The sequence below is a fragment of the Hypanus sabinus genome, chromosome 3, assembly GCF_030144855.1.
Source record: "Hypanus sabinus isolate sHypSab1 chromosome 3, sHypSab1.hap1, whole genome shotgun sequence".
In the NCBI taxonomy this organism is placed as follows: Eukaryota; Metazoa; Chordata; class Chondrichthyes; order Myliobatiformes; family Dasyatidae; genus Hypanus; species Hypanus sabinus.
The window spans coordinates 65,051,592-65,077,752 of NC_082708.1; the positions used below are offsets into that span (position 1 = coordinate 65,051,592).

The window sequence follows — 26,161 nt, forward strand, 5'->3', positions numbered from 1 at the left end:
GTTTAGACTTCCTGTACTTTATATTGTACCAATATGCAAATTGAAACAAAGCCTAACGTTGCATTTGACGAGCAGCCAGGTTAGAAAAGTCTGCATGTGAATGAAAGATTGAAGTCAAGGAGTGATGATCCTTTAATCAAAGGTCAATAGAGCTCACACTTGTCCTTCCAGACCCATGGCCCATATTGCTCAAGTCCTTGTAAGGTAGCATCCAAGTTTTGTAGGAGCTTACGCTCAGTTTTCCCAGTAATGGCCAAGTCATCCAAATAGTTTTGCTCCTCTGTCAAACCCCTCAGGATCTGATACATCGCTTGGTGAATAAATAGAGAAACTGAGGCAATACCAAACAGAAGCCTTTGGTATCTGAACATTCCTCACTACTGTCAACAGTTCCTGTGACTGTGGCTCCACATGCATCTGCAAGTATGCTAGACAGAAGTCAGTCATGGTAAACGTCTGTCCTCCTGCCAATCCAGCAAAAAGGTCAACAATGAAGGGAGGAGGATATTGTTCAGCTGTAAGAATCAGTTCAATAGTTACCTTGCAGTCTCCACAAAGCCAAAAAGACCCATCCCTTTTATGGCAGGAACCACTAGTGTTGCCCATTTACTTGCACACACTGGTTCCAATACCTGACTCTGGACCAGTTTTTCCAATTCATCCTTTACCTTCGGTTTGAGGAAATATGGTCCAAGGCATTTGAGTGTTTTGTCGGGCTTAACAGTGGTTACCGGTTTTCCATTAAATACTTCTGCATCTTTCTTCAATACCTCTTGAAGACCAGTGCTCCTATCAATCAATGTGCCAGTTGAGTTTGAGCTGCTTCAGCCGCAGGGTCCAGAACCATGGAGTAACTACCTTTAACAATGTACAATGGGCGTTGGTTCATTAATCTCCACTGCTCTCCTCACTGGAACAACCTCAACTGTTCATGTATTTAAAGTCAACCTTCCCCTTCTAGCATGAGATGCTGCAATTTCTCCTTGTAAACTATCTTTGACACTAGCAATACTGTAGCATCCATGTCCACACGTGCATCCTCACGGTGGCCCAATCCATCTGCAGGGTCAACCAATTATCGTCTTTGAGTCCTGAAACAGATGAAACATGCAAAGCTTCTTCAACCTCAGAGTGACAGTCACTCAATCCATCCTCAGCATGCTCCATCTTGTTCATGTTTCTTTTCATTTTTCCAAACATCATTCTTCTTTATTACAGTGTTTTGGATTGACTGTGTCTCTTTACTTTTACAGGCACACTCAATACATCCCTTTTCACCACAGATTCGGCAATTAAATCCTTATCCCAGCATTCTTTTGATGAATGCCCAGGTTTGACACAGTGGTAACATTGTTTGCCAATAGGTGTCTTATTCTTAAAATCAGTAGAAATTTTTACGAACTTGGGAAATTGCGCTTAGTAGCTCCACTTCTTTAGCTACTATCTCCGTAGATGTATTAATCTCAATTGCCTTCTGTATTGTTAGTCTTTCTTCTGAAATGTTAGCAAATGTTTTTGAATTGCCTCACTCTGCAGGCCATATACGAGTCTATTGTGTAACATGTCATTCAGTGACTGCCCAAATTCAGTTCAGACAATTGCTTCAGTACCGCCACAAAATGTGAAGTAGACTTAACTTCATCCTGATTCCTTTTAAGAAATTATGTCCTCATCTGGCTGATTGACAGACTTAGCAGGTTGCACTGGACTGTGTAATAAATTGTTTCTCTACCCATCACAGTCAGAAAAGTTGGAGCATGAATATTAATTTGCCAGTGCAAAATATTCAAATCTTTCAGTATATGAACTCCATTGCTCCATCGTTTTATCATTCCGCCCCACACTACTAAACATTATCGCCATTTTTCAAACTCAATTACAATTCGCAAAAGTTAACTAGTCTTATCCGACTCTCTCTTCTTCTCTTATGTTTTATTTGACTGTTGCGTTCTTGTTCTCTCCCTTTGGATTCTTCACTCACCACACTTGCTGCGGTGGTTTTCTTGTTGCTCATGCATGTTACATCACCAGCATTGCGCGCTGACATTTCTTGCCGAAGGGAACAAAACAATAAATATTGCATGAGGAATTGCCACCTCAATCACTAGTTGCTATGTTTCTGGTTCTGGGAATGCAGGGGGCTGTGAATAACACACCCGAGAGATGGAAAGGTGAGGAGCAAACATGCAGTGTTTATTTTGCCTGTAAGTCATCTACCTAGAATGCCCTCTCATATTATGTTCAGTACATAGCACACAGGAAACATGACAACAAGTGTAAGAGCCAAAATCTACATGAATACATAACACACTGAAACAGTAGTTAGTCTCTTTTATAACTTTTTAACTACTCCAATGGAACTTCGGCTAATTGGGACTGCCGCTTAATTGAGCAAAAAAGGTACTGGTCCCGATATGTCCCAATTAACCAGAAACCACTGTATATGCAACCTATTTTGACACTATTTGTGACAACAGTGGAACAGTAACTGCTCTACAGTCCAAGTGATATTGGAGATAAAGACATTGTACATGTAGGGTAACATTATCAATGTGTGAATGGAAAAGGTTAGGAATAGATTTAATAGTTGTAAAATAGTATTTTAAAAAGGCACAGTGGTATACCAACAGAATTGATATGAACCACAATCTGCAACCTTCTACCAAATCCTTCACTCCACATTATCTTCAAACAGGAGGACCACCTGTAGCTGAATCTAGAAAAGCACATCAGGAGCTGCACTAAACCGACTCGACTGCAATGTGCCAACTTAGTGAAGCTACTAAAGCACTACTTACACACCAAGCCATGAAAAGACTTTGCAATAGACAGAAACAGGCCATTCCAAAACCAACAGATTAAGGCTCTGGCACATCAATTTATAGCCAGTTGCAGGCAATTAAGCAACATGCATACATGCTGAATTGGTGAGGTAAGTCAAGAGTTACCAACTTTAACAAGAAAACATGATTCACTGAGCATGGCACCAAAAAGCATTAAATTCAGTTGAAAGCATGGGAAAAGTATCTCCACTGGAAAGATTCATGCTTCACACAAAGGAAAATGACGGCTGGAGGCTGACAATCTCAGCCTGAATGTATCATTATTGGACTTGGGGTTTCTAAGGGCACCCAAACTTCTCATGTCTGATTTCAGATGAAAGCTGCTCATAATGCCACTTATTCAATATTGAACAGTTGGCTTTGCAACATCTGTTTCATCCTTCAACAGGACTTTGTTTTCCAATTTGATCCTCTACATCATTCAGACTTGCTCTCCTACAATGGCTCAGTAAACTTAACAGGAAGTTGAGCAACTGCATCTCCCTTTTGACTGGAATCAACACCAAGTTCAATATTTTACCACCCCCTTTTCTTTGGGAAGTTAGCATTTTCAATGTCCAGTTGTTCAGTGCCATTTCCCCTATACTGTTTTCCTTTTTATTTGCTCAATTATCCACTTTGCAATTTCATCTCTTGGTTTTATTTTAAACTTTCTTCCCTTCTCAACCCACTTAAGAGTCTGCATTTCTTAAAATGCAAAATTGTTTGAAAATGCATCAAGTTCTGGGGAAAGATCATTCCCTCAAATGATTTTAAAGTTTATGAGTTGGATTTACAAGATGCTGTTTAGTTTTGTGATGTCTGATTGAAAATATACCAACTACTGAGTGAAATGCAAGTGACAACCATGCCCTGGGCTATTTCATGCCATTTCCTGACCAGTTACACTTGGTGCATATGACACGATATCAACATCAGATACACATTGCATTACATCATTTCCTTCGCAATGCACACAGATACAGTTGATAATTTCTGGGATAATTTGATCCTCATAGTACAGCAATGAACTGGAACTCCACTGGATTTCATACTTATTTTAATCATTTTGTCACTATCCCCATCACCATTTCATCAACAACATCAGCACACACTGACTAACCCTAATGCACACACCTAATGGAGGACTCCCACCACAATCTCCTCACTGATCTAGCCACTTCTTTGATTTCCAACCAAGTCTCAGCCCTTGATCTTGGTCAATAACTCTACACCTAAATGTATTTCAACCTTGTAGGACTAGGCAAAATGAAATTCCTTGTTGTTTCTCTTCTAGTTTCCAGAAAACACTAGTTAACATTAATGTAGAGCCAATAGTATTTCTCAATAATGCACTCAGCTTTGGTATAGAAATGATGGAAAACTGCTTCTGTTTAGATGAGAGAGGGAATGTTTCTATTCAGTCCTGATGGTGGTCAGCAGCCCAAGTAGAAGGTTATGATACAAGTTATCTATTACTAGAATATTCCTGTGAAGTTTTACAGATTGAATAAAATCTGGCAACAGACTTACTTAACTGCAAACATTTGTGGAATTTAAAATGCCGGGCATTTTAATTGTGTAAATATTTAAACAACTTGTTGACTATGTAGGAGGAGACAATGTAATCTGTGATGAGTAATCAAAATATTTCATAAATTACACCCATAAAATTCTTTCAATCACTTAAGTTCTTGCCCAAGGATCAACTCAAAGTAAAATCAAACTTTTCAAAGTATAAAACATAGGTAAAACATAGGAATGATAGCTCTCTCTAAAACTACTTTTTTAATGCAGTAACTGACAGAAAACATCCCTGCCACATTACTACACACAAAAAAGCTATCAAACAAAAGTTTATGAGATTTGTGTGATTATATTTTCACTCTCCAAGACATCCTATTACAGATATATCATATAATTCAGTGGTTAATATAGCTTCCCTTGGGACAATTTGGTAATCAGCATAGCTTGCTGTAAAAGCAAGGTTTCCTGCAGGATTATGCTTTGCAAAGCAGCCTAGTTTATAGGCCGCAGTCCTGTGATGCGGTGTGTGCCTGTTAATTAGTACAGTTTATGAACTTATAATCTTTAGGAGGCTAAAGGAGTTGAAATTCTGCCACCTTCATGAATGTGAACAGAACAAAAGAGATGGTTGTTGACTTCAGGAGGGCACAGAGCAACCACTCCCCACTGAACATCGATGGGTCCTCAGTAGAGATTGTAAAGAGCACCAAATTTCTTGGTGTTCACCTGACGGAGAATCTCACCTGGTCCCTCAACACCAGCTCCATAGCAAAGAAAGCCCAGCAACATCTCTACTTTCTGTGAAGGCTGAGGAAAGTCCATCTCCCACCTCACCACATTCTACAGGAGTTGTACTGAGAGTATCCCGAGCAGCTGCATCACCGCCTGGTTCGGAAATGGCACCATCTCGGATCGCAAGACCCCGCAGCAGATAGTGAGGTCAGCTGAAAAGATCATCGGGGTTTCTCTTCCCGCCATCACAGACATTTACACTACACGCTGCATCCCCAAAGGAAACAGGATTATGAAGGACCTCATGCACCCCCCTTACAATCTCTTCTCCCTCCTGCCGTCTGTGAAAAGGCTCCGAAGCATTTGGGCTCTCATGGCCAGACTATGTAACAGTTTCTTCCCCCAAGCTATCAGACTCCTCAATACCCGAAGCCTGGACTGACACCTTGCCCTACTGTCCTGTTTATTATTTATTGTGATGCCTGCACTGTTTTTGTGCACTTTATGTAGTCCTGTGTAGGTCTCTAGTCTAGTGTAGCTTTCTCTGTGTTGTTGTTTTTTTTTTAAGTAGTTCTGTCTAGTAACACCATGGTCCTGAAAAACGTTGTCTCATCTTTACTTTGTACTGTACCAGCAGTTATGGTTGAAATGACAATAAAAATGACTTGACTTGAAGGTTTGATTTAAATAATCGATGTATATCAAGGACTGTCTATAATTTTAGCAGGTGCATAAACTTCAAGAAGAATGTTTGCTATCTGAATCAAATAATTGCAATTAAAAAATCCAAATATCTACAACAGTGACTATGCGCAAAGTCATGCAAAAGAACTCACTTAATTTTTGCTCTTTAAATAAAGCATTGTTAAACTAGCAAAGAATGCAATTGGGAAACAATAGAGTATTAAGCAAGCAAACCTACAAGAATCTTGCCCCAAACCATACAGATACACTACAATTTTCCCCACCAGTCTTACTTTGTTCTCTCCAAGTATCATTCTAAAAGGTCATAGGAACACTCATCCTATATCAGCTATCAAGTCAGCACTTACAATTTACAATCAAATATCATTCTCACTTGATGTCAACATGCAGAAACTTTGCAGCAAAAACAACACTGGAATATGATTAGGAGTCAGAATCCCCCTCTCTCCATTGTTGAAAAACACCAAAGCCATTTCAGAAACGCTGGCAGCAGATGTGTTTAACAAGTGTCCATCACAATAAAAGCTGCCTAAGTAGTTTTCAAAAGAAATTAAAGCTTTTGTTTTGTAAGAAAATGGCGTCATTATTTGCAAGAAATGCATAAATGTCATTAATGTCACATGGAAAGGATTAGACGCATGTGAAAATACCACAACATTTAATAAATTGTATAAATATAACCAAGGCAATCTATCTCAAGCACTCCATATGCAAAAGTTAAAGTTGATTAAATTAGGTTAATCTTGGGGAAAAAAATCTCCTACTTTAACAGTCATAAGGCTGGATAACATTAAATCAGATCAAGACAATTATTTCACTTAAAGCTTAGATTTTATGTACTGGCTGCCTTTCTTCTAAATGTGGCACTAGATGACCTTTCTGAAGGATGCTTTACTTAAAATGCTAGCAAGCAGCATTAACCTGAGTCAAATGATTCTGCTTCACAACTCCTCTTAGCTCAGAATTCCCAAGTTTCCATAAGCAAATTATCAAGTGGATTTATTGGGGCTTTGATTTACAGGGGATTTGATGCCATTGATTTCTTCTCCCTTTTTCTCCTGAATTCCTCCCAATACAATCTCCAAATAAGTTTGTGGAAGGTGGGTGCTTAATTACCTCTTACAGCCTCACTGCTCTCCAAAGTTCCATCATCAAAAAGACCATCTCCAGCACTTGTACTTTTTCATGAACAGTCCCCCATGCAATGTTTAATTGGGCACTCACAAAAGTATAAACCTTTGTAATTGACTCCAACCACCAATTCTCTCTTGATTGACACCTCCCAACAATCTATCTTCACACCAGCTTAATGAAAAACATGCAGGAAAAATGAGATAGACTGACTACAGTTGCAAAAAGCCCAAAAGATATGTTAGTTCAGTCAGCATCTGATGACTTTTTGATACAATTGGCCATTTCTGACACAAACTGGAAAAGCCAGTAATCTTGGATTGTTAAATTCATTGTTGGGTCTTGATGTAATATAACCAGTCTGATTATGATGAGGTGCTGTTCCTTGGCTTTATCAGATTGGCGTACACCAAAGTAAGAGCAAAGTGGAACAAAAAAGCCTCTCAGCATAGATTTAAAGTTTGAGGGAGGTGCACAGGTTTTGGCTTTAGATGAGAGGCATTTAAACCATTAAAAAAATAAAACAATGTAGCCACATGGGTGATAACAGAGTTCAACAGGAAGAGATAAAGATGTTAGTAATAGCAAATATGATCAAAGCAGGAAAAAGAGTAAAAATTTTAAACTCAAACATCCTTATTAGAATTCATAAAGCATTTGCAACAAGATTACTGAGACAAGTAGATACAAAGTGATTTAATGCCGTAAGTAGAGATAAATGAAAAAGGTTTTACGAACACGGGTGAAAGCTGATCAAAGATGGGATAGTCAAGGTAGTTGATATTTTGACTAAGTGGGAAAGAAAGAGGGGAAGTTGTGTTAGTCAGAACAATGTAAGATAAGTGTTTGAAAGGGGTTTAGCTCAGAAGAAAATAAAGCTGTATCATTGAAGGTGGAAGTAAGGATAACAAAGTCAGAATGTACTGATGATAATCACTTTCTCTCTTTAACAGTAGTTATACCACCAGAGCAGGGATTCCCAACCTGGGGTCCACAGACCCCTTGGTTAATGGTAGGGGCCTATGGCACTTAATAAAAAGGTGGGAACTCTTACACTAGAGAAATAATCAAAATAGCGGATTGCCATGAAAATTCAATAATGATGAAGGATTCCATCTTCCTGTGGAATGCTGAAGTAAAATTGGCAAAGAAGACCTTGAGGGTGAAAAGGCCTGAGGGATGATAGAATATTGTGAGTAGGCTATTTTAGATCAAGTCATGTGCAATGGTATAACATTAATGTTATATTTAAATGATCAAGAATAGAGCACATATTAAACTGAATTTCATATAGATTTTGAAAGCAACAAATTCAAATCAAACTGGGATCATAAACTTAAATAGAGGCATGATAGCAAATTGAATAAGATACATTGGGAAATTAGAACCCATGAGCACAGCCTCAATATTTGTTTTTGCACTATTTATTTTTCGTAAGTTAGTAATTTTATGACTTGCAGTGCACTGCTGCCACAAAACAAAAACATTCATGACATATGTCAGTAATAATAAACCTACTCTGATGGTAGATGAAAAATCAGTTTCATTCTTTTCAGATTTTATTTTTCAGTGGAAAGTATGGTCTCATTAGGAAAGATAATCCTAACAAAAGTAGCAACGGATAATCATAGAAAAGGCTTATAAAACTGCAAAACCAGCCTGCAAACTAATGTTACAGTATGTGTGATCCGTAGGCTTCACAACAGTAGCATATCAATGCTGATACAAAACTACCAGTTCATGACTTTTCATCCAAGTTGAGAAATTTCAGAATCTATTTAGAAACTTGAACACAAAAATCTAAGCAGACTTTGGATGATTTTGTCTGGTCACATCAGAGAAAATGAAAGATCTGAGATACAAATCTGTTCAGGGGAGTTAGCCCCAATGAAATAACCATTACTTAGCTCGTACCTAATGTCACTAACATCTGCTCATTATCTTGTTTCAGTTTAGCTACCTTCATGCTCAAAGTAATCAGAATCATGATACATGGCAGGTCTGCCTTTGGTGTGATCTTTGAAAGTTGATAGATCCAGGCCTAGAATTCAGAAAAGTGAGAGAAAATGCAGAAACAGGTAGGACATTAACCGTGAACACTTCAGTGCACCAGCTCCTAGAGGTTGCCTTGGAAGGATGAAGTAAAAATTCAAACCAAAGTTCTCTGCTGCCTAACTCATCTCATCTTCAAAACTTGCTCTGATATTAATGAAGGGGAGGGAACTTTGAATCGAGACAGTGCCTCAGCTATTATATTATCAATATATAATCCTACTGACATTCTTGATGGTAAGTACTTATTACTAACTTTCTGGCATTTACAGTACTGTGGGAAAGTCTTAGGCACCCTAGATTTTATTTTATATGGTTTCAGATAATATGGCCTCCACAGAGCCCTGATCAACATCATCGGGACTTTCTGAGATTAGCTGGAGAGACAGAAGCCAATGAGGCAGTCAAAGTATACAGAGCAACTGTGGCAGGTTCTCAAAGATGCTTGGAACAACCATCAGTCAATTTTCTTATAAAACTACACAACAGTGTACCTAAGAGAAGTGTTGCAGTTTTAAAGGCAAAGGGTGGTCACACCAAACATTGATTTGATTTATTTTTTTTTACTGTTTACTGCTCTTTATAGTGCTTTTTATATTTAAAAACTCGGTTATTTTTGAAAGCATCCTAGCTTTACAGAATTTTTTTTATATGCGGCTAAGTTTTTGCGCAGTACTGTGTATATGCTTATTTCACAGGAAATGAAATCCAGATATATCCATTTACCATTATCAAAACAGTCTTAGTCTACTCATGCACTGACTTCCTCCTTTACAGTTTAAAAGTGACAAATGCAACTATCGATCTGAAACTTCCAGACTTCACCTTTTTGTCGCAAATGGCATTTCATACTCTACAATTTCAAGGATTTAATATTTCTGGTTGACAGTCGATTTTGCTGCTTATTTTCAGACTCCAGCATGGAAATAAATGGGTTACTAAAAAGAGGAAGTGGGATGACAGAAAATAAATGCAAATAAACAAAGGGCTAGTTTCCAAACTAATTTGATAACATCCTTTTGGTTTATAGCTCCATATTTCAAGTAGAATTTAAAGCAGCCAAGCTGTAAGTAAGTGTTCTCTTTTGCATATTCACGCAGGGTAAAACCATGGAAGCCCTCTGAAGATGGTTTGTCCCTGGACCTGATCAAAGTTTTGTTTGGGATATCATCTGACCTTTTCTTTTATATACACATGTAACTTAGTCATTCAGAGCATGGTTAAAGTTTGTATATACACCTGCAATAAATAGGCATATGATTACAATGCAGAGGGTATTAATTCAATAATTGTTTAAGCACTGGATAACCTAAGAAGCAACCAATCTCTCTCTTCTCGCCAACCTTGAAGTACAATAGTTTGCCTGAGTATTAAGAATGTGGTGTAGTATAGGACACTGACAGAAAATATCATTCATGGTCTTATTCAATGGCAGAATAGGTGCAAAAGGCTGAAAGAACCATTGTTTCTCCTAATTCTTAATGCTTCATGTCCATTCTTCCTTTGCAGATATTTTTTAAAAGTCATCTTGATGAGTAATGGCGTGAGACTATTCTCATTTAAAGTAGAGCCTTTGACTACAAATCTTATCCCAGTAAGCAGGGACCACTAAAACTTACATACAGATAGGTGATGAAGTAGGGATACCAAGGAGGGACAGAGCTTCCTTTACGTGCTGCCGCAGTCTCCATCACTGTTTCATTCAACACCACCTTGTGTAGTCTTTCGTGGAGAATCATAGATTCACTGATGACAACAGAGAGCAGATCTTTGAAATCCACCCATGGCCCCTTGAGATCTTCCTGCAAGTTGTCAACAGTGTTGGAAATAGCAGACGTTAAAGAAAGCTCAAACTTATTTTGTTTAGCTTAAAGAAAATATGAGTAGTGACTCTGAAACAGTGGGTTAGCATTGCAGACCTCAAATTAAAATTCAGATGTTGTTTCATTGAACTTGATGCAAGGCAAACCCAATAATATCTGGAATGTCTAGGGACACCTTGTCACTTAATTGTACCCTGTGAATCTGAGGATATCAAGCAAAATACTTCAAGCCAGTATTTATGAAACAGAGAAGGTGTTCTTCAATGATATTATTACCGAACTTCAAATTCCAAAAGAAAAAGTTCTTTACTTTTTAAAAGCCTAAGCACATAATTGCTGATAACATTATAAAAATTGATCTACAGTGAATGCATGGTCATTTGCATAACCATACATAGCATTAATGTTAACCAGACAATGAATACATGCAACCTATAATTAGTACTGTTAATTTGGCATAAAGACACCAAGCCTTCCATTATCCACTTCCTCAATTTTCAAAAGATGTCCTCCACGTGTCAGTTGACTAGACTGTGGGAATAACCTATTATTTTTATTATATGTGCAGATGCTCACTCTCATGTCCCATTTTCACTCATCCCTTACAGCAATCAGTCCAGATACCATTGGGGAGAAAAACAACCTAGTTGGACATCTTTCATTCATGAATATTGACTCTAAACTAAATGAGGTCACAGCCGTCAAAGCACAGACATTTTTGAGTTTATACTAAAAATGCACAGCTACAACCACCAGTAAACGAGGCATCTATTTGATATCCTTTCCATTCATATTTATCAGTAATTCTTCGAAACTACAATCAAGTGGTTAATCCCCATTCAGGTGCAGATCTCCCACTTTTTGACAGAATATTATCACAATTGCACAAACAACCTCTGCATTACAGGAGAAATGCATTCTCAGAAAAAAAATCTGTATCAGGATTTATCATAACACATCATCTATGTGTACATCCAGAAAGACGAACCTTGTTTATTTGTTTACTTTTTGTTTCACATAAATCCTGACAGTGAATTTTATCAGGGCAAATTTCCATTACCTAAATGGCCATAACATTCAAATCACCTGCACTTAACTCCTGTTCTCAATAGTCTCATGACCAAAGCCCTGAAGTTGAGCTGTCACTCTTAGCAAAATTATGTAAAGGACTTCATCATTTTACATCACCACTACAAACAAGATGGCACTAAAATGCTACATACTTATAATGAGTTGTACCACTTAATGTCATTCTTCTGCCTGAAGCAGTTCTGTGGTCCAAATCCCAGTTTAATATGGGTTAGTAGTTTGATTGGTCACATGGGTGTAACTGGGTGGCACACAATGTTCCCTCCAATTTGTAATGATCAGTCTGCACAAAAATCTTGTGCTGTGCAATTTTTCCCCCAGTGACAACAACATGTGCACACTGAATAATTTCTTCAATAAAAACAGTATAAATAAGCCAGTTCGAAAATCTGCAGGCAGGTCATCATAAACTCCACGATGTTAACACCTTTCACATCAGAAGTATGATTGTGAAGTATATTGGCCATGCCAACGAGGGAGAGGGTGACAACCTTTTGTCCGTAGTTTAAATTCCTTTGTGTGCTAGTAGCAAACACACAAATGCACACCTTAGAGGGAACAATTGATGGAGCGGGCCCATTGGGCAAGAAGGGCTGTGCAGAAGTCTTAGGCAAATATTTATTCATTGGTATACAGTACAGAGAAGGCTCTTCAATCCACGCCAGCCAGAAAATTTCCCAACTGAATCCTTGCCTAATCATGTGACCAATTGGCCTACCAACTAGTAGGCATTTGATGGGAGGAAGCCAGCACTGTGACGGGAAGAAAGTACAAACTCCTTACAGGGGATGATGGGAATTGAACCCGGGTCACCTGTACTGTAAAGCATTGTGCTAACCACCATGCTACTGTGCCTAAGACTGGGGTGCCTAAGACTTTTGCATGGCACTGTTGTAAATTTTATGTATTACACTGTACTGCTACCATAAAGAAAAACAAGTTTCATGACAGGTGAGTGATGACATTGCGGAATGCAAGTGGGAAGTGAACAGGGAGAGGGAAATCATAGTTGGGAAAAGGGGAAGGGAGAGGGGAAGGAATGGGAAGCATCAGAGATGCATTCTATAATGATCAATAAATCTATTGTTTGGAATCAAATGACCTTGCTTGGTCTGCACCCATGCCGACCCTCCCCGCCCTGTCCATGGCACTTCTTCTCTGCCACCCATCTAACACCCCTCCCGCCGCGCTTCACCCTCACCATTCCCAACACCCTTTGCTCCCAGTGATTTACAAACTTTCTACTCCACATTGACAAATACAATACTCAGTAAAATCCTTAGTCATCTAAGCTGTATATATGTGCCCAAGACTTTTGCACAGATCTGTGTGCGCGTGCATGCACGCAAGCAAGCAAAAAAAAAGTGCAGCCCCCATAAACTCCCTTACCCCTCCGCAACCCACTTTCTGGTATGCCAGGTGTACATATTGAAATGGTTTCTTCTCATTTTACAGCAGTTTTCCCTCATTTATTTTGGAGAAATGGTTAAGTATCTTATAATGTCCCTTTGTAAGACAAAGTATTTTTAATTTGGTTATTTTTTTAGTTCCTCGTCTTGAATGTCATCTATATGAAAAAACTGATTAAAAAACCATTTCTAATTTCAACTGAATTTGTATCAAAATCCATTGGAAATATTCTTAGCTTCAATATGCTCCAATAATCTAAACCATTTACAATAACCTTATTGAAGGTAATTTAAAATTAAAACTGTAACTAAGGATCACAGTTTTTTAAAATAAAAGATGAGTCAATCATGGCAGAAAAGCTTTTAAACCCCATAATGTTTAATAAAACACTTGAATCCTCCTGTGCTCATTTTAACTGGTACATACAGGACTGTGGTACCATTACATGCAAAAAAATGAGTTAATAATGTAAAATATTATCTGCACGATTCTTTCATTTGCAATTTTGCAGGTTCAGGTACATTTTAATACTTGTTCAGTTGAAGGAGTTCCTCCTATAGAAAGCTAAGAAAGTGAACAATTTATTTATCCACCTACTGATTCATTCCAATAGTTACAAGTGCTTTTGTTCGGAACCATTCTTCTTTCCACAGACAACCAGACTGCAGAGAATCAATCTCTAATATTAAGTTGATGCTGATGGCATAGAGAACAGTTCTATCACATGTCCAACAGCTGCTTTTCATTTCACTAATTACAAATTGTGTTGACACTTGTCTGGAAATGTCTGATCCTGTGATTTCACAATTCAAACCAGACTCAGACCTGGTGAGTATTTGTAGAGAAGATCTCATATCATGTGGATTGTCAGAGGCTTTTTCCCAGGGCTGCAATGGCTGCCACAAGACAGCACAGATTTAAGGTTGCTGGGGAGTAGGTACAGAGGAGATGTCAGGGGTTAAGTTTTTTATGCAGACAGTGGATTGTGTGTGAAATGGACTGCCGGTGGCGGCAGTGGAGGTGGAAATAATAGGATCTTTTAAAAGTCTCCTGGATGGCTACATGGAGCCTAGAAAAATACAGGGCTATGGGTAAAGCCTAGGCAGTTCTAAGGTAGGGACATGTTCGGCATAGCTATGCAGGCCGAAGAGCCTGTATTGTGCTGTAGGTTTTCTATGTTTCAGAAGAAAACTTGGTGCAATTTACCTGCAATTTACTTAGTGCAAGTTGCCAAGAGGTCACAGCAATCTCAGGACCTAGTCAGACTTTGAATAGAGCTGCTGCCACACATTTCCAACAATCTGGGTTCAATCCTGATCTCCAGTCTGACTCTCCAGGGTTTGAAGCTTCTGTAGGTTTCCTCTGGTTACTCCAGTTTCCTCCCAAGACATGAGGACTGCTAGACTGCAGATTGTCCTTAATGCGTAGGTGAGTGGTAGAATGTGGGGAGTGGGGTGCGGGGGGGAGGTTGGGATTGGAATTGGTGGTGGCCATGAGAAGAGGTCACTGAATCAGAATCAGGTTTATTATCACCGGCATGTAATGTGAAATTTGTTAACTTAGCAGCAGCAGTTCAATGCAAGACATAATCTAGCAGAGAGAAAGAAATAAATAAAATAAAACATAATAAATAAACAAGTAAATCAATTACATATATTGAATAAATTTTAAAATCCAAAAACAGAAATACTGTATATTTTTTTAAAAAGTGAGGTAGTGTCCAAAACTTCAAAGTCCATTTAGAAATCAGATGGCAGAGGGGAAGAAGCTGTTGCTGAATCGCTGAGTGTGTGTCTTCAGGCTTCTGTATCTCCTACCTGATGATAACAGTAAGAAAGGGGCATGCCCTGGCTGCTGGAGGTCCTTAATAATGGATGCTGACTTTCTGAGACACCGGTCCCTAAAGATGTTCTGGGTATCTTGTAGGCTAGTGTCCAAGATGGAGCTGATTGGATTTACAACCTTCTGCAGCTTCTTTCTGTCCTGTGCAATAGTCCCTCCATACCAGACAGTGATGCAGCCTGTCAGAATGCTCTCCACAGTACAGTTATAGAAGTTTTTGAGTGTATATGTTGACATGCCAAATCTCTTCAAACTCCAATTAAAGTATAGCTGCTGTCTTGCCTTCTTTATAAATACATCGATATGTTGGGACCAGGTTAGACCCTCAGAGATCTTGACACCCAGGAACTTGAAGCTGCTTACTCTCTCTACTTCTGATCCCTCTATGAGGATTGGTATGTGTTCCTTTGTCTTACCCTTCCTGAAGTCCACAATCAGCTCTTTCATCTTACTGACGTTGAGTGCCAGGTTGTTGCTGCAGCACTACTCCACTCGTTGGCATATCTCACTCCTGTATGCCCTCTCATCACCACCTGAGATTCTACCAACAATGGTTGTATTGTCAGCAAATTTATAGATGGTATTTGAGCTATGCCTAGCCACACAGTCATGGGTATAGAGAGAGTAGAGCAGTGGGCTAAGCACACATCCATGAGTTGTGTCAGTGTTGATTGTCAGCGAGGAGGATATGATATCACCAGTCTGCACAGGTTGTGGTCTTCCAGTAAGAAAGTCAAGGATCCAATTGCAGAGGGAGGCACGGAGGCCCAGGTTCTGCAACTTCTCAATCAGGATTGTGGGAATGATGGTATTAAATACTGAGCTATAGTCAATTGAGCAGCATCCTGACGTAGGTGTTTTGTGTTGTCTAGGTGGTCTAAAGCCATGTGGAGAGTCATTGAGATGGTGACTGCTGTCAACCTATTGTGGCGATAGGCAAATTGCAATGTGTCCAGGCCCTTGCTGAGGGAAAAAATAAATGATGGAGGAAGGGATTTGCTCTGTGAGCTAGCTTCATCATGGCTACTGTCAATGTTATAATGAAATAATACTAGTTTAACAAATTTTAAGCGAATTGTATATATGCACCCGTCAGCTGCAGCATGTTTAATTGGTTTGTAGATTAACACACTGAAACACCTAAATCAGCATCTTTTTAAAAGAAAATAGATCACAAATAGAAAACAATTGGTTATTGGTAAATGTGTAAACAAGTACATTTAGATAGAAGCAATATTATGTTTTAATCAATGAAAAATTATTCATAGTTCATTTTTATATCGAGAGTTGAAGAACTTCTCTTAAATGTAATTGAGTTTGCTCTGACAAGTTATGTTGGATAAAATGTGAATCTCGCAGGAAATGCCAAACCAATTCAGTCAGATGGAAACCCATTCTTGTGCATAAGAAATCATTATTTTAATTGTACTGGCAGTCAAGAGCTTCCATGCTCACTATTGATCTCCTAGGTTCACACTCAATTTGGTCACATCTCCTGGTGCGAACCTGGAGAGTGGAAGAGACTATCTTCAGCAGATAAGACCCTTTGCATTGGCACAACCCTCACATGGATCAGACCATGTTCTTCTATTAAATTGCTGTTAAACTATTTTACAGCCAGCAAAGCATTGTCTCTGGCTCAGACTACTCTCAAAATATGCATTATGTAGCAAAAAAAGTTGTAGAACATTAATGTATTGCCAAACTGCTACAAATGGTCTGGCTGGGTTAAGGTAAATTGCAGAGCCAAGTGAAGAGCATTACAATTACAAGATACTAAGAGTTTTTGAACATTGATCTTGCAGGAGCACAAAACCCTAACATTAATTCCAGGATACACTATTACAGAAGAGATTCCCAAATTTAAACAACTGATAAATGCTTAAGACACAGAGAGGAATAGCTTAAGATCTCATTCAGGCAAGGTTGAAGAGCAAATAAAATTTTTCATGCCTTACAAGGAGTATCATGCCCTTAAAAATGTTAAGAACAATCTCCAGCCCTTGGCAGTGGAATTGGAAGAGTGAATCCAAAGCTTACTTTAAAGAAGTAATGACTCTATTTTTATACCTCTCATGACATGGAGGTCACTTAATTCAACAAGTCTATCCTGATTCTCAGAGTAATCCCATTCCACTGTTTCTAGTAACTTCTTGTAATTCATATCTGTCTACTCCACCCAGGAAAGTTCTGAAGATAAAAAGCCCAGCACATGGGCATACTAGGTCTAAAAGTGTGAATGCAGTCAAGTAACATTGTTTTAAGTAATGTTCTGCCCCTAAAGGCAAGGAGGAATGCATTCATAACTCTGACATCACAAGACTAAAGATTATTGGAATATATGGATATTGGAGATTAAAGTTTTGGTCACAAGAAGAAGATATGTAAAATTTTAAAATCCACTACTAAAGTATTTGGAATTGGAATGCAATTTGATTGGCAGTTGGGGAAGAGGGGTCATAATTGCAGAGCCAAAAAAAGCTAACATAAACAAGTAAATCAACCTCAGTCTGAGTTTTGGACTATAAAATTTATAGAAATTGGAAAAGTATAAACAGTAGCAAAAACATTTGACTTCTCACCTAACCTCAGTGAAAAAGCCTGCTTGCCTTTACCCTATAAATACCCCTCATAATTTTGTACACCTCTATCAAATCTCCCCTCAGTGTTTGATGTGCTAGGGAATAAAGTCCAACCTACTCCATCTTTCCCTATAACTCAGGTCCTCAAGTCCCAGCAACATCATTGCAAACATCCCATCTAAAATTATTGAAAATGCCACAAAAGTCTGATAACAGGTGCCTATGGCTGTGGATCAAATTAACTGAGTTTCATCAACATACAAAATGGGCTTTCAGCCTCCTCCTCTAGCTGATAAAAGGCAAATTACAAATGGATCTGATCAGGAAGAGAGAGCCAATAATTTATCCATGGAATAAACTGTGCAAGAATACTAGAAATACATGGCTTCCAGTAATAATCTAAAGTCATTGAAGTTATACACGAGTGGAGATGAAAGAATTATTTAGCCTAGCGAAATTAGCTTTTCATCAAAACCACAGCTTTCCTATCAAAGCATGCAAATGCTTCTTATAAAGTGTTACTTCCATAACCCTTAACCAGGATTTTGTGTGTTCAAAATCTTGAACTAATCATTGACAAATTTTAGCACTATTTCCAATCAAGGTATATCAGTTCTCTTTCATATTGCATTTTGACACTGTTTCCAAATGCTTAAAAATTTGTGAGTAGTCTATACTTCGGAAGAATATTTCAGAAAAGGAAATGTTGCTGTATGGTACAGCATGTGTTTTGGGTGAGGTTTTGAGACCTGTATGTTTAAATACCCCTTTTTCCTTTATTGCCGAAAGATTTGTTGATGCATTGAAGAAATGGTATATGTTGACTGTGCATCTTAAAAATAAATCTATAAGTTATTGCAATAACCACATGTTGAGGATGCCCAAGTCTTAATAGATTGAGGCTAGGGGAAAAGGAAAAAGAAACATAAGAGTCGACTATCATGCATCTCCTTCTGGGTAACATGATGACCAACTAAGTCAAACTTTAACAACAGATCACCCAATTACTCTCAACAGTTCACATGCTACAAGTATACACTTGTAAATAAGTAAATCATGTAGGTGATAATTACAACCCAAAAAGTTTTATTTAGTAACAAAATAAAAACAAGAATGCTATAAAATTTAAGCATCAGTCTCTGGGACAAGTGTTAGACTTGATGTTTTACATTTGTCAGCTCACTCAGATTGTCTATATATTTGAAACATTCTAATCATGCACACTTTGATATAGGTTTTATTTCAACTTGGTGCCTTCAGACAATCCCTGTGAAGCATTAGTGGCCAAGGCTTTGTTAATGCCAAAGATTATTTGGAATAAGAACAACAAAATGCTGGAAATCATCAATCAGGCACCATCCAGAGAAAGAAAAAGTGTTACCACAACATTTCATAAGAATTTTTAAAAATCACCAGAAGTGGCTATTTGGCATAGCTCATTTTCTTTTTCATCAACACTGTTCAACTTATTTGATATTTTTGATTTCAACCATCCACAGTAGCCTGCTAGAAAAAGCTACTTATTGAAAGACACGCAACTATCTGGAGTCTTCCACAATCACAGGACATCCCTGACTGTTTTACATGTAACAGGGCTTTGCATGACTGACATTTATGCACATGATGTTTAAAAAGGTACATGGACGATGACTATAATCTACCGTGATGTTGATTGGGTGCTACACATTGGAGAAAACATTTGAGAAAATCCTCTGGCTCCAGGAAATAATCCCTGGAATTTACTCTTCCCTTCAGAGAGCAGGTGGGACCTCAGTTTTGTGTAACAACAGGAAAGCAGCACCTTTGACATTGGGCCATTATCTCTCATACTGTTCCAAAGGGTCAACACATATACAGACTCGAATAAGACTTGTCATTCAACTCTGACACAAGAATGCAATCAACTGAGTAATGCCTAACAAAAAAGATTATAAAAATATTGTAAGCTTGATGCACGTTCTCTTCATGAAAAGTATTAACACTTCCAAATGTCCTTTAAAGTCCAAAAAGCTTTGGGATCTGCCACTACATTTATTTCTACCACTTACTGTGTCCCAAATCTTATAAACAAATTTACGTTATGAATGTTGGATTGTTAAAAACATCCTTTGATTATGGAGAAATGGGTAACTTGCAAGGCTAGTCAAACTATCTGCAGTGTGATTCCTCAATAAATATTTGTGCTCAAATTTACATCAGTTAGATGTTATTTAACACAAATCCACATTCACTGTAGTTTCACCAAACACTCTAAATTAGCCATTAAATATGCTTGAGTTTCAAGTATATAAACTATTTGAAATGCATATTACACAATACTGTAAAAGATTTGTGTAACTGTTCAAATATTTTCACTTACGCAAGTTAGAATTCCCACCCACCCCCAAGATGCTAATTGGGGTCATTACATCCAATAAAATGCTATCAACAGATTGGTTATAAAACTAATTAAACCTTAAAAAGACTAAAATGTAATTTTGTTAAAATACATTTCATATCATTCAAGTGATCATTTCCAAAATTCTAGAAAACCTGACGTTAATTTTAAATGTTCCTGGAAAAAGAGTCTTGATAATGGTAAATCAGGTTCAACTAGTTTTACACAATTCATAGCCAGTTGCATATCTAGTTTCCACCCCAATGAGAATGACTGATTCACTTTACTGTAATGTCATAGAATGTCAATTAGTCATACTCAGAACATGTGATATAAAGTTAAACTAAAATTTGCCAGCTGTCTTATATAAACAGCAAAGTCTGAATTTAACTGGTTATACAATCAATCATACAATTTCACATTAAAAATAAGTTGTCAGAGAACAGTTAACTAAACGCTGCCATGTGATTTAATATTAAAAATACTGTACAATCTTATAGCTATTTTGTGCTATAAGATTGTACAATATTTTCTATTAACTCACTTTTATTTTAAATACTACAAAATGATTATAAGATTGTAAAGTATTTTAACTAAACTCCTAACACAAACTATGTATCAGCATATAAAAATGAATAAAGTATATTCTAATTTTTAGTCAACTCAGAACTTTGTGATGTAAAATCAAATCTATAGATCCAAGAATGACATTAAAAATAACAAATAAGGATACCCTAAGAATATTTTTCTAGTGAAGCTGGTAATCCCATAAATGTAGAACAATAACTAGTTAAGTTTATAAAGTTAAAGTGTATTTTTATTAGTTGAATAAAATTAGCTCATAGCTATATTCAGCAAAAGAACAAATGAATTCCATATCATTAAACCCATCAAACTTTAGATTTTCTCCTCTCCTACATTATGCCTGAATATTTAAGAAAAAGGATCTTTCTCATGTCCACATTCTTACGCATTAATCAAAAAGAAATTTAACACACTTTCCTGAAATAAATTGTACTCAGAGAAATGCAAAACTGCAATTAGAAATAGCCAATATCACAGATTTGCTCAAAACAAGTTATGTGATTCCATTCTGCAATATCTTAACACCTCCCATACCATTCATGGAAAGCTACGCCTGGCCCAAACTCCCCAGATCCATGACAATAAAATCTTAATTCCAGTATAAAAAATGTTGTCATATCCAAAAGCAAAAGTCCATTTCAAAGTACAGTTTCTTTAACATACAGACATAAAACACTCTGCTTCTCCACAACATCATTTAAATGAAATATCACAAACATCTGTGAAATTACTGATGCTGTTGTAGGGATGATAGTGAAGAGCCAGGAAACCAGAGAGCTCAATTCCAGGCACGAGGTAGAAATTAATCTCTTTCACATCAAAGCCCTATAAATCTAAGTCAATGTACAAAAATGAGAAAATTCTCCCATATCTGGAGACAAACTTTGCAGAAAGCAGAACTATTGTGTCTGTTGGAGGTCAATCATTCAGTCCCAAGACGTTAAATTTCCTAAGGCACTATCTCAGATCCAACCTCCTTCAATTGCTTCATTAATGAACTTCTTTTCATTGCAAGGAAAAAGTGGAGATGTTTGCTGATGGTTAACATTGCAAATGGAATTGAACAACTCAACAAATTAACCAGTCCAACCAGTCTATGCTAGTTTACAGATTGACAAAGGCATTTTCCAACAAGATGATCTAACTATCTGGTCTTAACATCAGCTTTGTCAAGTTCTCCATTGTCCCATGGCCCCTACTGACCCCTAACTCAATCAAACCAGCCTCATAAATATTAATGGATATGAGTGGAAGTCAGAAATTGGTTATTCTGACTCACCTTTGGTTATTCAAAACCCTTTCCAAGCCCAAAGTCATGGAGTATGAGGGAATATTCTTCATTTGCTCTAACAACTCTCAAAATATTTTTGACAGCATTCAGGTCAAAGCAACCTGCTTGATTGGTACTTCATCAACTAAAACAACTTTAATTTCCCCTGATGTTGGTTCAACAGTGTCTCCCTAACCCACAATCACAAGCCAAGTACAGCAAGCCCACAGGTACACCACCACCGCTTGCAGGATTGCTTCCAAGTAATGTACCACACTGAGAATACTGAGTATCACCAAACCTTCGTTATTGCTGGGTCTAAATCCAATAAATCCTCCTCAACCGCACGATGGAAGCGTCTTCACAAGGGGGGCTGTAGTAGTTCAAGGCAGCTCATCGCCTCCTTCTCAAGAACGGTTATCTTACAGGCAGCAAATGCTGGCCAAGACAATGATGCAAGATTCTGCAAAACAAAACTGTGATAGGTTCAAATATTATATTATATTCACTTACACTTAATTTATATATGAAAAATTACAACACTCTAACATCCCGCCCCGGATCGTAATCAACCAATGCAGAGTTAATAGGCTCGGAGACTGGGATAGGACCTGCAATCAAAGCTTACAATTTCTTTAGGAAGAAATGTTATCAGCAAGCTACGTCAACGCATCTGTTGGTTTGATTTGTTCATTTACACGAGTTAAATTAATGTTTTGAAAACGGGGCCGGTTTGATAAACTGTCTTCTGCTGTCAAAATAACACACTGGAAAATAATAGATCATGAAGATTCCGTTTCAATTTAAAATTAAAACGCTACCAGATTCACAGAAAATGATCTCTTCTAATACATAGACAACACGCGATACGGGAATGGTACCTGGGAGTAAAGTTAATACACTGTACCTCTGGAAAGGAGTTTCCCTTTTGTATATCTAAAAGCATAAAACGTCATTTATTTTGCCGTGGCTTCCTGGAAACTGCGATTATTGGTGTCTGAAGAATTCGATGCCGAAAAGACAACGTACGTGTATCACTCACCCTCAATTATTAAATAGCAAATCACAAAGCAGACTTAGCTTTGGCATTTTATGATTCCCGTTTCTGTTTATCCTTAAGCCTGCATGCTTCCTTCCGACCAACATTATTCCGCGCAACTATCAACATTACTACCGTTCAGAGGAACAGACATGCATAGACGGACTCACCAGAACGCACTTCGCTGTAATCCGACAGGAACTTTTAAACTGGTTTGAGTCACTCTTCAGAGTCAGCGTGCGAGGTATATACATTGAGCTAGTCAAGACGGTCCTTTAAACAAACTGTAGTCGTGCAGTAGTCCAGTGCTAGCAACCTAAAGTTTCCACCCTGTAGAATAAGTAACGCGTAGCATTCCTGTCATATACCGAAACTGGGCAAGGCCGTGTGCAAACAAAGAAAAGGAATCCGGAAATGGGTTCTCCGCTGATGTCAGCTCTCAAAGTAAACCTTTATACACCAACTGTTCCAGGAAAGTGAAATAATACAGATTTGCAGATGCGCTTCTTTGATTCGGAACCAGATGATTTCCGACTGCAGCTGCACTGGTTGGTTTTCCATCCCAACTCTCTGATAGAGTCATCCAGTCATAGAAAAGTACCCCTCAGAAACAGGTCCTTCGGCCCATCTAGTCCGTGCCGAACCATTTAAAATATCTAGTCCCATCGACAGGCACCCAGACCAAAGCCCCGTACACCCCTCCCACCATGTACCTATCCAAACTTCTTTCAAGCATTGAAATCGGTCTTGGATGCTCCACTGGTGCTGACAGCTTTTTCCACAGTCCCCCGGAACCTCTGAGAGAAGAAGTTCCCCTTAAGCTTTTCACTTTTCACCCTTAACTCATGATATCCTGTTGTTGTCCTTTCCAACCTCAGTGGGAAAAAAACCTGCTTGGATTTACCCTGTCTACACTCCTCATAATTTTGTATACCATTACCAAATCTATTCTCATTCTTTTACATTCCAAGAAATAAAGTCCTAACCTGTTGAATCTTTCCTTATAATTCAGGTCCTCCATCCCCAGCAACATCCTTGTAAGTTTTCCATGTACTCTTTCAACCTTTTTTACATCTTTCTCGTAGGTAGGTGACTAAATCAGCACACAATACTCCACATAAAGCTTCACCAATGTCTTTTCCAACTTCAACATAATATCCCATCTCTTGTACTCAGTGATTTATGAAGGCCAGTGTGCCAATAGTTTTCTTTACAACCCTACCTATCTGTGACACCACCTTCAACGAAGTATGGACTTGTATTCCCAGATGCTTTTGTTCTACCACACTCCTCAGTGCCCTAATGCTCACTGTGTAAGACCTACCCTGGTTGTCCTACCAAAGTGCAACACCTCGCACTTGGTTGTACTAAATTCCATCTGCCATTTCTCAGCCTATTTTTTCAGCTACTCCTGGTCCCCCTGCAAGTTCTGATAGTGTTCTTTGCTGTTCACTACAACCCCACTCTTCATGACATCCACAAATTTGCTGATACAGTTAACCGCATTATCATCCAGCTTGTTGAAATAGATGACAAACAAGAATGGACACAGCACTGATCCCTACAATATTCCATTGGTCACAGGCCTCCAGTCAGAAAGGCAATTATCTCCTGCCACCCTCTGGCTTCTCCCACAAAGCCACTGTCTAATCCAGTTTACCACCTCAGCTTGATTGTCAAGTGATTGAACTTTCCTTCCCTACCTCTCATGCAGGACCTGGTCCACGTAGACAATATCCACCACCTTGTCTTCTTCCACCTTCCAGGAAACTTCCTAGAAAAACTCTATAAGATTGGTTGGTCACAACCTACCACATACAAAGCCATGTTGACTATCTCTAATCAGTCTATGTCTATCCAATACTCTTATATCTAATCCCTTAGAAATCCTTCCAGTAACTTCCGCATTACTGATGCCAAGCTCACCAGTCTATAACTTCCTGGTTTGTTTTTAGAGCCTTTCTTAAACAGTAGAACAACACTAGCTATCGTCCAATCCTCTGCTACATTACCTATCCATAAGAATAATTTAAATATCTTTAATAGGGCCTCTGTAATTTCTGCACTTGGCTCCCACAGGGTCTGAAGGAACACATTGTTAGACCCTGGGGATTTATCCACACTAGTTTGTCTCAAGACAGCCAACACCTCCTCTTCTGTAATCTGTACAGGATGCATGCCCTCGCTGCTGCTTTGCCTCATTTCTATAGACTGTGTCCATCTCCAGAGGAAATACAGATGCAAAAAATCCATTTAAGATCTCCTCCATCTCTTTTGGCTCCACGCATAGATTACCATTCCAACCTTCCAGTAGACCAAAAGTGTCCCTTGCAATCTTTTTGCTCTTAACATATCTGCAGAATCATTTAGGATTCTCCCTCACCTTGTCTGCTGCGGGAACTTCGTGTCTTCTTTTAGACCTTCTGATTTCTTTCTTTAGTGTTCTCCTGCATTTCTTATACTCCATAACTCAATTGATCCTACCTGCCTATACGTACTATGCATCCTTATTTTTTACTTTACTCGATATCTTTTGAAGGCCAACGTTCCCTAAATCTGTTACTTTTACCTTTTATTCTGACAGGCACATACAAGCTTTTTACTCTAAAAATTTCATTTTTGAAGGCCTCCCACTTACCAAGTACACCTTTGCCAAAAAAACTTGTCCCAATCAATACTTGCTAGATCTTTCCCGATACCATCAAAATTGGCCTTTCTCTGATTTAGAATCTCAACCCCCGAGACCAGACTTATCTTTGTCCATATTTACTTTGAAACTAATGGCATTATGATCACTAGATCCAAAGTGTTCCCCTATACACATTCTTGTCACCTACCCTGTCTCATTCCTAATATAAGATTCAGCATCTCACTCTCTCTTGTTGGAACCTCCATATATTGATGACCTAATGCTCTTCCCTTGACAACATTGGTGGCATGGAGAGGGGAGACATGTAGCTTGGGCAACTGCCGGTCTTCCGTATTAAAAAAACCTTGCCCGGGCTTGTGCCCTGGAAACTTTCCAAGGTGCAAATACATGGTCTATCGAGACTAACGAAGGCATACATATTGATAAAACAACTTTCCTGAATACATTTGACAAACTCTATTCCATCTAGTCTTTCTGTAGTATAGGAGTTGCAGTCAATATTTGGAAAGCTAAAATCATCTTCTT

At 38.3% G+C, this 26,161-nt stretch overlaps 1 protein-coding gene across 9 annotated transcripts in view; it reads right to left on the bottom strand.

Annotated features, from left to right (window-relative positions):
• sytl2a (synaptotagmin-like 2a) overlaps positions 1 to 26,161 on the bottom strand; it is a 123,749-nt gene that overhangs the window by 65,468 nt on the left and 32,120 nt on the right. For 3 of the 9 annotated variants that reach the window (XM_059964535.1, XM_059964530.1, XM_059964533.1), the window contains exons 1-2: positions 23,157 to 23,390; positions 22,249 to 22,423 (exon numbers count right to left, since the gene is read on the bottom strand). The gene's annotated coding sequence lies outside the window, so the exon portion shown is untranslated. Of the gene's footprint in view, positions 1 to 22,248; positions 22,424 to 23,156; positions 23,392 to 26,161 lie in introns of those variants that run through there. The other 6 variants (XM_059964534.1, XM_059964531.1, XM_059964536.1 and 3 more) reach the window with 6 other exon arrangements.